The 14,286-nt window shown below is 43.6% G+C and overlaps 1 pseudogene; it reads right to left on the bottom strand.

Annotated features, from left to right (window-relative positions):
- Window positions 1-961: 961 nt before the first annotated feature.
- Window positions 962-13,021, bottom strand: LOC139240552 (probable G-protein coupled receptor 139; annotated as a pseudogene).
- Window positions 13,022-14,286: the final 1,265 nt, after the last annotated feature.

The raw sequence follows: 14,286 nt of genomic DNA, 5'->3' as shown, positions 1-14,286 counted from the left end.
ACACATGGAGCCCAGTGTAGACAGTGTGTCACCGAGTGTGTAAATTTTCACCATGATCACAGGCTTCACACAGGGAGCCCAATGTAGACAGTGTGTAGTGAGTGTGTTAATATTCACTCTGATCACAGGCCTCACACAGGGAGCCCAGTGTAGACAGTGTGTGAGTGAATGTGTCAATATTCATCCTGATCACATGTCTCACACACGGAGCCCAGTGTAGACTGTGTGTGAGTGAGTGTGTAAATATTCATCATGATCACAGGCCTCACACAGGGAGCCCAGTGTAGACAGTGTGAGTGAGTGTGTTAATATTCACCGGGATCACAGGCCTCACACAGGGAGCCCAGTGTAGACAGTGTCTGTGTGAGTGTGTTAATATTCACCGGGATCACAGGCCTCACACAGGGAGCCCAGTGTAGACAGTGTGTGAGTTAGTGTGTTAATATTCACCCTGATCTCAGGCCTCATCACAGTGAGCCCAGTGTAGACAGTGTGTGAGTGACTGCGTTAATATTCACCCTGATCACAGGCCTCACACATGGAGCCCAGTGTAGACAGTGTGTCACCGAGTGTGTTAATATTCACCCTGATCACAGATCCCTCACAGAGGGAGCCCAGTGTAGACAGTGTGTGAGTGAGTGTGTTAATATTCACCCTGATCACAGGCCTCACACAGGGAGCCCAGTGTAGAGAGTGTGTGAGTGAGTGTGTTAATATTCACCAGGATCACAGGCCTCACACAGGGAGCCCAGTGTAGACAGTGTGTGAGTGTGTGTGTTAATATTCACCCTGATCACAGGCCTCACACAATGAGCCCAGTGTAGACAGTGTGTGAGTGAGTTAATATTCACCCAAATCACTGGCCCCTCATAGGGATCCATGTGTAGTGTGTGCGATTGTCAGTATTCACCCGGATCACTCGCCCAGTGGACGGGCGTGGGAGAGCAGCTCGCTAACAATATCACACCACATGGAGTCTGAGGCTCCAAAGTCTCTGCTTCTTCTCATCGTTTAATGAATTTCACAAGCACAGTAAAGGGATATTTTGCCAAATTCTTGAGCTGCACTCTGAACTTTGCCTGGGTCACGGCATAAATACCAGTGTTTGTGCAGCAACTCAGCATCTGCAGCATGAATCCAAGTACACTTACATAATCAGGTATTTTGACAGACTTATACCCGAACCACCACATCCGGTAATATATAGAATACAACATAAATACCGCCCATAACAGGATGAAATTTCCGGAGATAACAAACAGTGAAATTATCGATTTTTTGCGGCTCGCCATCTCTGGGTCTCTGGGCCTCTCCCCACTGCTGGGACCCCGGAGTCTCCTGCGGGCTCTGCTGGCCACTAAAATATGTCTGACGGTGACTGTATTGAGCAGCAGAATCAGAACAAACAGGACACCCGGGGTTAGGAGATTATGTAGGAACTCGATTGCTGTCCAGACCGGCGAATGCAGAACAGCCACTGATACAACACAAAACCAGGGGACGTTCACAAGCAAATACCAACGGTTCAGCATAAAATACCAGCAAATGTTTTTTAAACCGCTCAGTACAGTCACTGTTCCCAGAACCACAGCCGCTGTTTTCTTGGTGCAATATTTAGTTTTCAGCTTCTGACAACAAATGGCCACAAATCGATCAAAGGTGAAAGTGACGGTGAACCAGACAGAACAGTCTGTGACTGCATCCAGCAGGACGGCGTGGATATTACACACGGGGAGGGACCGCACAAATTGAAACTGCCACCAATAAACAACCGGAATGTGCCTCAATATCAGATCGAGGATAACGACCAGTAGATCGGCCACTGCCATGGCCACCAGGTATCGAGTTACACATTTGGAGAGACCGCACTTTCCCCGAGACAGGATCACAATCGTCACTAAGTTCACTGTGAGGGAGGGGAAAAAAAGCAGGAAAATTATATATCAGGCTGAGAGCAAGAGCAACAGTTTAATTAGATTTGGGGTGATGTCTGTAATGCATTACCATTATTCATTGATATCGTCAAGTATATTACCCGTGGAGCGGAATACAGGGTTTATTGTGGCATCAATAAAGGAAATAGCGATAAACTGAATGATTAGCGGATATTTCAGACATGTAAACCTGTGCCTATGATCTGCTAGCAAATTTCCCTGTGACTCTGTGTAAATAACCATACCGAACATTGGGTGAAAACAACTGCAAAATACTGCGGTTGCTGGAAATCTGAAATGGAAACAGGACATTTTGGAAATTCTGAGCATGTCACGCAGCATCGGTGGAGAGAGAAACAGAGTTAATGTTTCAGTTCCATGCCCTGTCATCATTAGGTGAAAAATCTTATGAACCAAGACAACATTATTCTGATCTGTTACACATTTTGAGTGCAGAAAACAGGCTGTAATTCGTTAAATAAAGAGTCTCGACCAATATAATCGGCTGAGTTAAATATAGAACATTTGAATCTTGGTAACATTGAACAACGTTCAGAATCGATAACCGACAGCAGCGTGGATGGGATTGGGAATGACAAGGAGAGAAACACAATAAACATTATTTATAGCAACATTGCTGTGTAAATAGACTTAGCAGGGACACAAACAGAAGCAAGGATGTTCCAGTAATTTTAAACTACTACCCATGTTGTAAGAAAGAAGCAGTAACTAGAACCACAGTGTACCATTAATAAGAGAGTATCCCACGGGTAATAGTAAGAATAATATTACAGTGTAACATGGTTTATAGAAATAATATAGGGACTGACATACTTACTAGTAACACCAACAATATCAAGGATGGGATAGTAAATATTTGGAGAATCATAGAATGTTTACAGCACAGAAGGATGTAATTCGGCCCCCGAAGCCGTGCTAGCTCTGTTCAGTAGCACTTCAGGTCGTCCCAATCCCCCGCCCTCTCCCCGTAGCCCTGATTCATTTTATTTCAAGTAGTTACCCGATTCCCTTTTGAAAGCTACGATTTAATCTACCTCCACTAGCATTTGAAGCAGCGCATTCCAGATCCTAAATACTCATTGTGTAAAAAATATTCAAGGTGAATGTCAGAAGAATCAAAGGCGACATGAGGAAACACTGTTTATGCAGCAAGTGGTTGTAATCAAGAATGCACAGAGCCAGCACGGGCTTGAGGGGAAGAATGGATTCCTCCTGTGCTCTAACCATTCTATGATTCTATGTTTAATTTACCAATAATCTTATACCAGTGTAACTTTGCTCATGACATTGTGGCCATTGGAGCAAACCCTCATAATTTTGAACACTTCTATTCAATCTCCCTCTGAACGTCTCTACTATAAGTAAACCAAACCCAGCGTCTCTCGTCTCCCCACATAACTGAAATCCTCATCCCTGATGTCTATGATAAATTCTCTCCACACAAGCGGCAGACGATGACCACCTCCAACAAGCGATAGTCTAACTTCGTCCACGGGAAAATCATCCCCGAATACTCCACCATCAAAATCCTCAGGGTCGCCATTCATCAGAAACTTAACTGGACCAGCCACATGAATGTTGTGGCGACTACAGCAGGCCAGAGGCTGGGTATTCTGCAATGACTCATGACTCCACCAAGTGTCTCCAGCACTTAAAGCACACAGTTACGTTATGGATTGCTATCTGTAGACATTCTTAGGACATGTGGGTAAAACCCTACTATTTCATATTAAATATTTCACAATACTATGGACAATTAAATATATTAAAAGGAGTCTGCAAGATAAGAGTTTCTAAAGTGTCATATTCATGACAAGATTGGTATCTGTGAATGAACATTAATGGTCTAATAATCTGTAAGAACTATATGAGGGCCTAGAATTTACGCTCTGAATTACCGATCCAAAACTATCTGTTCTGTGCGGCCCCCTTAGAGGGATTTAAGTTTCATGGGTAGACTGGAGAAGCTGAGGTTGTTCTCCTTGGCACAGAGAAGATTGGGAGGAGATTTGAAAGAGGTGATCAGAATCAGGAGACGAATTTCAAGCCCGTCTTTTTAGAGTTTATTCTCCGTAAATGCATGTGTGACGGCTCTTGTCTCTTTCAAAAGACATGTGTGACTTGTCCTATCGCTTTTCTCGCCTGTGCGGCAGAAGAAGATACGAAATACGATCTGGAGTCATCATCATAGGTCGTCCCGAAAACGAGGATGACTTGCTTCCACAGCAGAAGGCTGAAATTCATAGATGTTTCAATGCAGCACCCGATGTTCCAGTCCTGAACTCCAGGGGTGGAAGATGCCTGTGCGTGGATGTTTTAACGTGTGATGACCGTGGCACATCAGCCATCACACGGGCTTGACAGAGCTAGGTCTTTAACCAGTGGCAAGGGTTAACCAGGCCAACTGGAGACCTGCTCTGCTGCATGGACCTAGTGCACACACAAATTGCAGTGCAGTCAGGCCGTGCTGCCCCTAGCCCATTTGACACATTCTGCCTGCTCTGCCATTCAACAAGATCATGGCTAATCTTCTAACACAACTCCACTTTCTGGCACTATCCTCATATCCCGTAATTCTCCTAGTTGCCAAAAATATATCGAACTCTGTCAGGAATGTACTCAAAAACTCAGCATCCACATGCCTCTGGGATAGAAAATTCCAAAGATTCACAACTATTTGAGTGAAAAGATATCTCCTTATTTTAATCCTAAATGACCGAGCCATTCTTCTGAGACTGTGACCCCGTGTTTTAGATTGCCCAGCATTAACCCTGTCAAGACTGTTACGGGTTATATATTTTTCAATTAGATTACCACTCATTCTTCTAAACTCTACGAAATATAGGCCTAATCTACTCAAACGCTTCACATTGGGCAATGCCCTCATGCCAGGTTCCAATCTAATGAACCTTCACTTCACTTAGGTAAGGTGACCAGACAAGGACACAGTACACCAGAGTTGGCTAAATTGGACTGGGGAAATAGATTAAAGTTTAGGACGGTTGATAAACAGTGTCATAAATATAAGGAGATATTTCACAACTCTCAAGAAAAATATATTCCAGTGAGAAGAAAAGGGTGTCAAAGAAAAGCTAGCCATCTGTGTTTAACTAAAGAAATAAAGGACGGTATCCAATTAAAAACAAAGGCATACAAAGTGGCCAAAACTAGTGAGAGGACAGAAGATTGGGAAGCTTTCAAAAATCAGCAAAGAATGACAATAAAATGAATGAGAAAGGGATGATAGATAATGAAATTAAACTAGCACTAAATATAAACAGATAGCAAGAATTTCTACAGGTATATAAAAAGAAAAAGAGTGGCTAAAGGTAATCCGGGTCCCTTAGAGTATGAGACTGGGGAATTAGTAATGGGGAACATGGACAAGGCAGAAACTATTAACAAATATTTTGTATCAGTCTTTACGGTAGAGGATACAAACAAATTCCCAACAGTGGATAGTCAAGGGGCAAATGGGGTGGGAGGAACTTAACACAATCACAATCACTGAGGAGGTGGTACTCAGTGAGATAATAGGAATACAGGCGGATAAAACCCCTGGACCTGATTGCTTGCATTCTCGGGTCTTCAGAGAAGTAGTGGCAGGGATAGTGGATGCATTGGTTGTAATTTAGAAAAATCACCTGGATTCTGGGGACGTCCCAGCAGATTGAAAAACTGCAAATGTAACGCCCCTTTTTAAAAAAGGAGGCAGACAAAAAGCAGGAAACTATAGACCAGTTAGCCTAACATCTGTGGCTGGGAAAATGTTGGAATCCATTATTAATCAAGCATTAGCGGGACATTTGTAAAAGCATAATTTGGTCAGGCAGAGTTCGCATGGATTTATGAAAGAGAACTCATGTCTGACAAATTTGCTGGAATTATTTGAGGATGTAACGAACTGGGTGGATAACGGGGAATCAGTGGGTGTGGTGTATTTGGATTTCGAGAAGGAATTTGACAAGGTGCCAAATAAAAGGTTACTGCACAAGCTAAAAGTTCACGTTGTTGCGGGTAATAGAGTAGCAAGGATAGAGGATTGGCTAATTAAAGGAAAACAGAGAGTCGGGATAATTGGTTAATTCTCAGGTTGGCAATCAGCAACTAATGGGGTGCTGCAGGGATCAGTGCTGGGAACCCAACTATTTACACTCTATATTAACTGCTTCGAAGAAAGGACCGAGTGTAATATATCCAAATATGCTGATGATATAAAGATGGGAGGAAAAGCAATGTGTGAGCAGGATTCAAAAAATCTGCCAAAGGACATAGACAGGCTAAGTGAGTGGGCACACATTTGGCAGATTTAGTATAATGTTGGAAAGTGTTGAGGCAGAAAAATGTCACAAGAAAGTTAGTATTTAAATGGAGAAAAAATGCAAAGTGCTGCAATACAGCGGGATCTGGCGTTACTTGTGCATGAAACAGCAAAGGTTAGTATGCAGCCAAAGCAAGTGATGAGGAATGCCAAAGAAATCTCGGCTTTATTGCAAAGTTGATGGATTATAAAAGCAGGGAAGTCTTGCTACAGTTCCACAGGGTTTTGGTGACGCCACGCTTGGAATACTGCGTGCAGTTTTGGTTTCCATATTTGTGAAAGAATATAATTGCTTTGGAGGCAGTTCAGAGAAGGTTCACTAGGTTGATTCCGGAGATGAGGGGGTTCACTTATAAGGAAAGGTTGAGTAGGTTGGGCCTCTACTCATTGGAATTCAGAAGAAAGAGAGGTGATCTTATCGAAATGCATAAGATTATGAGGGGGCTTGACAAGGTGGATGCAGAGAGGATGTTTCCACTGATGGGGGAGACTATAACTAGGGGGCATGGTCTTAGAATAAGGGGCCGTGCAATTTAAACTGAGATGAGGAGGAATTTCTTCTCTCAGCGGGTTGCAAATTTGTCGAATTCGCTGCCTCAGAGAGCTGCGGATGCCGGGACATTCAATACATTTAAGACAGAGATATATAATTTCTTAAACGATAAGTGAATAAGGGGTTATGGGGAGCGGGAAGGGAAGTGGAACTGATTCCATCATCGGATCAGCCCTGATCGTATTAATTGGCGGAGCAGGCTCGAAGGGTCGCATGGCCTACTCCTGCTCCTATTTCTTATGTTCTTATGTTTACCAAGTGTGGTATCACAAATGCCCTGTATAATTGTAGAGACGTGTCCTGTCTCTTTAAAGCGCCTATGTCACTGCTCCTGGCTCGTTAAACAGCCTGTGTGACTGGTACTGTCTCAGCAAAAAGCCTGTGTGACTAGCCCTTCTTTAAAAAAGCCTGTGTGACAGGTCCTGTCTCGTTTAAAAGCCTGTGAGACTGGTCCTGTCCCTATACAAAGCCTGTATGACTTGTGTAAAAATCCGTATTACTGGTTCTGTCTCTTTAAAAATCAAATGTGACTTGTCCTTTATCTTTAAAACGACAGTGACAGTGTTTCTGTGTCACTCCGCCCTGCTGTTTAGGGGCTCACTGCATGTTGTACAATTACTGGCTGTTTGTCCGCCCTCCTGTTTTGAGGCACATTGCATGTTATACAATGAGAAACTTATCTCGAGTAGAGCCGTAATGTTTTTTTTTAAAGAGGACGATGGATTTTGGGACGACAGGTGTGTCGATGGTGCAGAATTACTGAGATTAGTTCTGTGACACAGAAGTGGCTTCACAGAGTTGCGAAGACACCTTTGCTGGAAAATAGTGTTGATAATTGAAGACCTATGCCTAGAAATCCGTCATTCACTGCAGTACAACTAAATATCCGGTGCTGAGTGTAACGGGCGCCCGATCAGATACCGCCCGTTTAGCTCCACTGCCCGGAGAAATGTCTCCGTCCTTGTCTGCAGACCTCGGCAGATATCAAACATCACAGCGTGCTGATTAATTGGACTAAGATTTTGCCTCTCAAAGGCTTGGCTTGAAACCAATTCACAGTCATTTGTTATCCTCCGAGGTAAATTGTTCCAGGTGTGGGGAGATGTGAGTTAAATCTAAAAGTAATTACAACTATTTCTGTCTCAGCCAACACTCTGCTGCCCGTGTCCTAACTCACTCCAAACCTAGCTCACCCAACCACCCCGCCCGTTGCTCGGTGACCGACAACGGTGCCCAGTCCGATAATGCCTCGATTTTAAACTTTTCATCCTCGTGTTCAAGGCCCAACTCATTGCCACATGTCCAATAAAGGATTTGCATCCCGAAAATGCAAACGTTAGTTTTTTTATGTTTAGTATTTTACCATAAATACTTTTCACCCCCCGCCCCCAGGCAGCAATTGCATGCTTACAATTGGCATCAAGGGGATGAGGCACCCGGGAGGGGCTGTAATTAAGCTCGGACTGCAGCACAAAACAACACGAACTCTAATTCTCCCCTCAAAGTCACACATCATCCAGACATCGACTTTTCCTTAAATCCATTCTTGGGATGAGGGCATCACTGGCAAGACCAGCATTTTTTGCCTATCCCTAATTGCCTTTGAGAAGATGGTGGTGAGCCACCTTATACAATTGAATGGCTTGCTCGACCATTTCAGAGTCAAACACATTACTGTGGTCTGGAGTCACATTTTGGTCAGAATGGGTAAAGACAGCACATTTCCTTCCCAAAAGGACGTTAGTGAATCAGATCGTTTTTTTTTACTACAATCCATTAGTTTCATGGTTACCATGACTGATATTGCTTTTTAATCCTGATTTGTTTATTTAATTTAATTAAAATTCCCCCGAGTATGTGATTACTCTGATTCATTCATCCATGTATCTGGATTACTAGTCAAGCATCATAAGCACTATGCTACCATATGCTTCAAATCTCGCGTCGTTCCTTCATCGTCACTAGTTCAAAATCGTGAAATTCCTTCAGCATCAGCATTGTGTGAGCACCTTCACCACATGGACTGCAGCAGCTCTAGATGAACGCCAGCCATTTTCTCATGGGTAACTATGCATGTGCAATTAACACCGGCTGTAACAGCATCACACCTAGTCTGCAAGCAAATAAATCCAATAATAAAATGAGAATAAAATCAATGATTCTGAATTTCAGGAAGTCACAGACAGACTGTTGAATTGGGCAGACACATGGCAGATGCAATTTGGCACAGAAAAGTGTGAAGTGATAGATTTTGGTAGGAAATATGAGCAGAAGCAAACTAAACTAAACGGTAAAAGTTTAAAGTGGGTACAAGATCAGAGAGACATGGGGAATCCCTACAGAAATATTTGAAGGTGCTAGGACACGTTGCGATAGCTGTTAAAAAAGCATACGGAGTTCTTGGCTTTAAAACAGAGACATGGTGTAACACAAATCCACTACCGAACATCAACCTTTTAGAAATCATTTGCTCGGCCCCAGCTGGAGTGTTCCGTCTAATTCTGAGAAGGACATATTATCAATGATGTCAAGGATAAGAGTGGGTGCAGAGGATGTTACCAGAATGGCACGTGGGATGTGAGAATTAATAGAATCATAGAAATTTACAGCACAGAACGAGGCCATTCGGCCCTTCAAGTCTGCCACTGTCGACGAAGAGTTATCAACCTAATAACGTTTCAGTGGTTTTGGTTCATACCCTTGCAGGTTACCGCACTTCAAATGACTATACAAGTACTTTTTAATTGTAATAAGATTATCTGCCTCCACCATCATTTCAGGCAGTGATTTCCAGACCCACACCACACACTTGGTAATATAAAATCTGCTCAACTCCCTTCTAATCCTTCTATCAATTACCTTAAATATATGGCCACTGGTTACTGACCTCGCTGTTACTGGAAATTGCTCCTTCCAATCCACTATACGTCGGCCCTTCATCATTGTGTACACCTCAATGAAGATTCCCCTCACACTCCTCTGTTCCAAAGAAAACAGCGCCAGCCTGTCCAATATTTGCTCATAGATATAATTTTCTAGTTTTGTCAAAATCCTTTTAATTCTCGTCTGTACTCTCTCCAGTTCAAGCACATATTTCCTGTAATGCTCTGACAAGAATTGTACGCAAGAATTGAAGCTGTGGCCTAACTAATGATTTTTACAGTTCTAGCATAATCTATCTGCTCTTATATCCTTGGCTCGGCTAATAAAGGCAAGCATTCCATAGGTCATCTTAAACAGCTGATCTGCCTGTCCTGGTACCTTCAGGGATCTGTGGGATGCACAACATGGTCCCGTTGTTCCTCTGCATTTCTCAGTATCCTACCATTTACTGTGTATTCCCTTGCCTTGTGAGCATTCCCCAAATGTATTACCTCTCACTTCTCCAGATTGAATTCCATGTGCCACTGCTTTGCCAAACTGACAAGTCCATTGATATCGTCCTGCAGTCTACAGCTATCTTACTCACTATCACTGACAAGGGTGGCGGTGCTGCTGTTTGGTGAACCGACCTCTATCTTGCAGAGGCTGATCTCGTAATCTCTGACACCTCATCCTACCTATTCCTGCACCATGACCCCACTACCGAACATCAAGCAACCATTTCCCAGTCCGTCACTGACCTCATCTCATCTGGAACCTTACCTCCACAGCCAGCAACCTCATAGTTCCCCAAACCCGCTCAGCCCACTTCTACCTCTTTCCCGAGATCCACAAACAGGACTTACCCGATAGACGCATCGTTGCAGCTGTTCTTGACCCATGGAATGGATTGCTTCCTTTGTCGACTCTACTTTTTCCCCCTTTGCTCCCTCTTCTCATCGACATTTGCGACTCCTTCGATGCCCTCTGTCACTTTAACAGTTTCCAGTTTTGTGGCAGCAACCATCTCCTTTTCACCATGGACGTCCAATCCCTCTGCATGTCCATCGCCCACCAGCATGGCCTGAGGGCGCTCTGCTCCTTCCTCAAGCAGCGGCCCAATCAGTTCCCCACCACCAACACCCTCTTCCACCTGACTGAACTTGTTGTCATCTTGAACAGTTCGTCTTTAACTCCCTTCAATTCCTCCAAATTAAAGGTGTTGCTACGCGAACCTGCATGGGTCCTTGCTATGCCTTCTGTTCACGGAAGATGTGGAATATTTTTTCCACTCCAAATCCGGTCCCCTCCCACACCAAGGTTTTCCGATAGATTGATGACTGTATCCATACCTTTTCTTGCTCTCGCCCTAAACTTGAACATTTTGTTCACTTTGCATCCAATTTCCACCCTTCCCTCAGCATAACATGATCCACCTCCGACCCTTCCGTTCCATTCCTCGACTTCTCTGTCTCCATTTCTGGTGATAGACTATTGACAAACATTGACTTTAAGCCCACTGACTCCCACAGCTACCTGGACTACACTTCCACCCACCTGGAATCCTGTAAGGACTCCATTCCATTCTCCCAGTTGCTTGATCTGCATCGCATCTGCTCTGACGATGCCACCTTCCACACTATTGCCTCTGAAATGTCTTCGGTCTTTTCTCAACCAAGGATTCCCATTCCCCACGGATAACATGGCTCTCTACCATGCCTATTCTACTTCGTGGACCTCTGCTCACACACTTTCCCCTCCCTCTTGGAACCTTCCCCTCTCTCTTAGAACCATGACAGGTCTCCCTTCGTCCTCACCTTTCACCCCACCAGCCTCCACGTTCAAGGGATCATCCTCCACCATTTCTGCTAGCTCCAGCGTGACCCACCACCAATCACATCTTCCCCTCCCACTCTCAGCATTCTGAAGGGATTGCTCCATCCGCAACACCCTGGTCCATTCCACAATCACGTCAAGCACCACCTCCTCTTCCCATGGTACATTCCCGTGCAAGCACAGGAGATGCAATACCTGCCATCTTCCTATTGTCCAGTGCCCCAAATATTCGTTCCAGGTGAAACTGCGATTTACATGTACTTCTTTCAATTTAGTAAACAATATTTGCTGCTCACGATATGGTCCCCGCAATATTGGGGAGACCACATGCAAATTGGTTGACTGCTTTTTAGAACACCTTCATTCAGTCGGTATGTGTGACCCCAAACAACCATTCGCCTGTCACTTTAATTCTCGACTCCAGTCCCACCCTGATAGGTCCATCCTCTGACTCCTGCACTGTTCCAATGAAGTTCAATGCAAGTTCGAGGAACCTCACCTTTCCTTTAAGAACTTTTATGCCCTCTGGATTCAAAATCGAGTTCAACAATTTTAGAAATTAAACTTTACCCATATTTTACTCTAATATATTTTTTCTCTCACTTTGTTTCCCATGGCAGCTTATAATTATCCTCCCCTTTGCATTCTATCTCAGCTAATCTTTTTCTAACTTCCGATACTATCATCTCAAGTTGGCCCATCATGCCTTTGGTCTCTCAAATCTCTCCTGTCTTCCACCCCATTACAGATCATCCATTTTGTTCTTTTCTCCCCTCCTCCTTTCAGTGATCCTTAACAATTTGTTCATTTTGAAAATTTGCCACTTCTGACGAAGGGTGAACGAACTGATATGTTACATCTGCTTCACTCCACAGATGCTGCCTGACCCGCTGAGATTTCCAGCCTTTTCTGTTCGTATTTCAGGTTCCAGCATCTGCATTGTTTTGCTTTCATATGATATGAGTTCGGAACTCTGCTCAGGTTCAAATAGATCGCTCAGGTTTTGAACAGTCTCGTTCAGCCTCAGACATTTGCCAGTGAGGGGGCTGAGTTGTTTGATAGATAACCGAGTTTGTGACGAGGACTGAAGGCAATGACTTGGGTGCTCCAAGATTTAAATGACACACACAGTAATGCAGTTATTCATGGTTTACAAATCTAATAGTCGGTTATAGAGAATTACCAGGGACACCGATAGCAGCAAAGAGGGGAGAGTAAATTACAAGGACAGTGATACAGTTAGCAAAGGTTTGCAGAGTTAACAGTTGGGCACAGAGACTTACCAGGAACACCAACAGCAGCAAGGAGCGGATAGTAAAGGTATTCAATAGTCTGAAGTACACCACTGATTCGCAATTCTAATGGCAATCTATCATAATTTTCAACAAGAACGTTAAAAAGCAAGATGAAACTCCTGTCCATCGTTGTAATATTCCAATGCACTGTTTTCAGATTCCGATCCATTGCTGTATCATTCTGATCCAGTTTTTTCAGATTCTGTCTCCCTTTCTGTGGAGCAGCATGCAAACCCCTGATAGTGCTGGAGGGGATGCTCACACTGACACTATGGGAAAACACATTGAAAAGAGTCCTTTTTTAATAGAACAAGTAAAATCTGCACTGGTACAATTAGTCTCTGTGGAGACTGACATTAGGTACAGTCACTGAACAAACAGTTTCTGTTACCCCGTGGAGACTGACATTAATTACAGTAAGTGAACAACCAGTTTCAGTTAACCCCTTTCAATCATGGTTCTATATTAATGGCAGGGCTTCTTCTGATCGAGCATGATGGCCTGCACATGTCTAAAGGCATAATCTCAAAGTTTGCAGATGATATGGAACTCAGAAATGTAGTAAACAGTGAGGAGGGGAGCAGAGTTCAGGGGAGCATAGAACGTCTGCTGAATTGGACAGACACACGACAGGTAAAATTTAACAAGTGTGAAGTGATACATTTTGGGAGGAAAAATGAGGAGTGGCAATATAAACTGAATGGTGCAATTTTAAATAGGGTGCAGATCGACAGACTTAATTGTTTACGTATACTACTCCTTGAAAGACAACTTGATAAGATTGCAAAAAACGCATGCAGGATCTTTGACACTTTAAATAATCAAGTACGGCAGCATAGTGGTTATTTTACAGGACTAGTAATCCAGAGGCCCGGACTAATGATCCAGAGACCTGAGTTGAAATCTCACCATGGCAGCTGTGGAACTTAAATGCAATTAAATAAACTGGAATGAAAAGATAATATCGGTAAGGTTGACCGTGCACCTACTGGATTGTAGTAAAAACCCATCTGTCATGCACTATCCCTATATGCCTTGATTCCCTTAATATCCAAACATCTAGCGATCTCTGTGTTGACTTTACTCAACGAATGAGCTTCAACAGACCCCTGGGGTAAGAATTCCAAACATTCACCATCCTCTGAGTGATGACATTTCTGCTCATCTCTGTCCCAAATGGCCGACCCCTTATTCTGAGACTGTGACCTCGTATTCGAGAAACCCCATCCAGGGGAACCATCCTCCCTGTCTATGCTGTCAAGCCCTGTAAGAATTTGGTATGTTTCAATCATTCTTCTAAACTTTAGAGAATATAGGCATAGTTTACTCAATCTCTCCACACGTGACAATCCCGCCATCCCAGGAATCAGCCTGGTGAACCTTCGCTGCATTCCCTCAATGCCATGTATGTCCTTCCTTTGGTACCTGCATGTTATCTTTTAGTGATTCGTATAAAAGGGCATC

Source organism: Pristiophorus japonicus, chromosome 32 (assembly GCF_044704955.1).
Source record: "Pristiophorus japonicus isolate sPriJap1 chromosome 32, sPriJap1.hap1, whole genome shotgun sequence".
Lineage (NCBI taxonomy): Eukaryota > Metazoa > Chordata > Chondrichthyes > Pristiophoridae > Pristiophorus > Pristiophorus japonicus.
The sequence above is the reverse complement of the archived record's forward strand: the minus strand, read 5'-3'. Positions and strand labels throughout refer to the sequence as shown.